The sequence below is a fragment of the Monopterus albus genome, unplaced genomic scaffold (assembly GCF_001952655.1).
Source record: "Monopterus albus unplaced genomic scaffold, M_albus_1.0 scaffold131.1, whole genome shotgun sequence".
Taxonomy (NCBI): domain Eukaryota; kingdom Metazoa; phylum Chordata; class Actinopteri; order Synbranchiformes; family Synbranchidae; genus Monopterus; species Monopterus albus.
In genome coordinates this window covers 564,577-567,300 of record NW_018128011.1, presented here as the reverse complement: position 1 = coordinate 567,300, position 2,724 = coordinate 564,577, and positions in this window count along the sequence as shown.

Genomic DNA, 2,724 nt, shown 5'->3' with positions numbered 1-2,724 from the left:
TTGGAGACCAGGGCATCAGCACCTCCCTCTGCAACTGGATTCTAGACTTTCTGACCAACAGGCCTTGGCATGTTAGGTCAGACAACACCTGCTCCTCCACATTATCCCCAACACCAGTGTACCACAGGGCTGTGTGCTGAGCCCAGTCCTCTACTCCTTTTTCACCCATGACTGCAGGCCTGTGCATGGCTCTAACACCATCATCAGGTTTGCAGATGACATCACGGTGATCGGCCTCATCAGCGACAACGATGAGACAGCCTACAGGGAGGAGGTACAACACCTGGTTGTATGGTGTGCTGACAATAACCTGCTCCTTAACACTGACAAGACCAAGGAGCTCATTGTGGCCTATAGGAAGGAGAAAGGAGGCACACACGACCCAATCTATATTAATGGGATGGTTGTTGAATGTGTCCCCAGCTTCAAATTCCTGGGGACCCACATCTCAGAGGATCTGTCCTGGACCACCAACACCCGCAGCTTGGCTAAGAAGGCTCACCAGTGCCTCGTCTTCCTGAGGACACTGAAGAAGAACCACCTGTCTTCAGCTATCCTGTTGAACTTCTACCGCTGTGCCATCGAAAGCATCCTGACCAGCTTGTATCACAGTCTGGTATGGAAAATGCTCTGTCTCCGACCACAAGGCGCTGCAGCAGGTGGTAAAAACTGCCCAACGCATCACAGGGACTCCACTTCCAGCCACTGACGGTGTCCACAGGTAATGCTGTCTCTGACATGCTCATAGCATTCTCAAGGACTCCTCTCACCCTACTCAGAAACTGTTTGACCTCCTACCGTCTGGGAGGTGCTTCAGGAGCCTTCAGAACCTAAACCAGTAGACCCAGGAACAGCTTCTTCCCCACAGCTGTCTCCTTGCTGAACTTTGTCTCCCGCTGAGCCCCCACTGCCTTCTTCTACACCACTACACACACCTCACCCCTTATCAAATCTTCTCCTGGGACTAATGCAATACACTTCTGTTTCCTGTAACACTGAAGTGATCTGTTAATTTGCACATACTCTACACACAGAATACTGCTCTGTTATTCATTTGCACATTGTACTGTACATATGCACATATTGTATATTTATCTTTGCACTATCCATATCTATTGAACTGTTAACTCGTAACTTATCTTCTTATTCTGCATTATTTATTTCATTTCATCTCGTTGCACTAGTGTTTTATAAGCTTAATGTACCTTATCCATTATTTGTAACTTAAATCCATAAAGTCTGTTGCATATTACCTTATATATCTTACTGTAAATATCAATTATACATATCTATTAGTAAATTAGTACTGACTGTACATACTGTAGATACTGTGCACTCTGCACAGCTGTTTTTGCACTTCTGGTTAGATGCTAAAGTGTATTTTGTTGCCTTGTACATGTACATGTTTAATGACAATAAAGCTGAATCTTAATCTTAATCCTGGCTTTCTGTAGATTAGCGTTGCACCCCTCATAACTCTAAATAGTCTGTATTTATTTCAGAATGATAAGAGCCTCTTCCTAAAAACTAGAGGAGAGTTCATGATCACACACATGTCCTGCTACTGGTGTTGTGTCGCAAGTGGACAGCACAACGAACCACAACAGTATTAATTAATTTGAATTTCTCCTCCATAAACAACGGTATATGTACTGATGAAAACAGATGTGTAACACTCTAAACAAAGCGGGTAATTGAGAAACCCCATATTTTAACTGGCTTAATGCAGACATAGTAACTTCTCCAGCCTCACAACAATTTTCTCTAACGTTACAGAAACAAGGCATTAACAGACAAGTAATGTGTGTTTTTTAAACTTACAGTTAAGTCCCAGCGAATAGCGGAAACATCACTCCTTTTCAAGTAGCTCCAAGGTCAGTAAACCCAACCGGTGGTCACTACGTCTTTCCCCACACGACCATATACAGTCCCAAAGTAGTGAAATTAATTCCAACAGATAGCGTAGCACCAACAATAACGTCATGCGTCGTTAATCTGCTGGTTAACCAGCAACACATCAGAGCTGACACACTGGCCTCAAGCAGTCAAAACAAACTGGTAGTGTGCTCCGGAGGAATCCAGTGTTGATGAGCTGATCATTCACTGCTGCAAGAGGCTTCACTGGCTGCCCTCTTGTAGGTTAGACCCGGGCAGGTAAAAAAGTGAGTCCCTGTATAGGAACATTACTGGGCATGCAGTGACCTTAGGCCCTGTATTTTACTCCACATCTTCTGGTCACAAAGCAGCAGGAGGTAGAATATATCCACAGAACCAGGTGCAATTGAAAAATTCCACTTTTACAATAATACTGGTGGATGTCAGGCAAGCTCACATGAATGCACAACTGCCTGGAGGTTATGACCATTCAAGAAGATCCTTAAACTATCACATAAGACTTTATTTTGCTAGAAAGCAAGAGTTTGCGAGACGTGTACAAACCGAGTTGCTTCTGCATAGTAATACTAGAACATAGATATTTCTCATTTTTTTGAGCTTTCAGTCATATCTAAGATGAAAATTCACTGTTGTAACATTTGACTTATCTACCATAAGTCAAAAAACAAGGAAAATATGCAATGGGTTCTTTAAAGAAAAGGTGGAAATCCACAAGTAATGTTCTGACCTCAGCACTGTTTCAATGGGAGGATGGGGGCATGATAGTTCAAACATGTAAGAGTTAAGAGGTTTGATTCCTATTGTTGTAGCTCCTGCTTACAGTTTTCC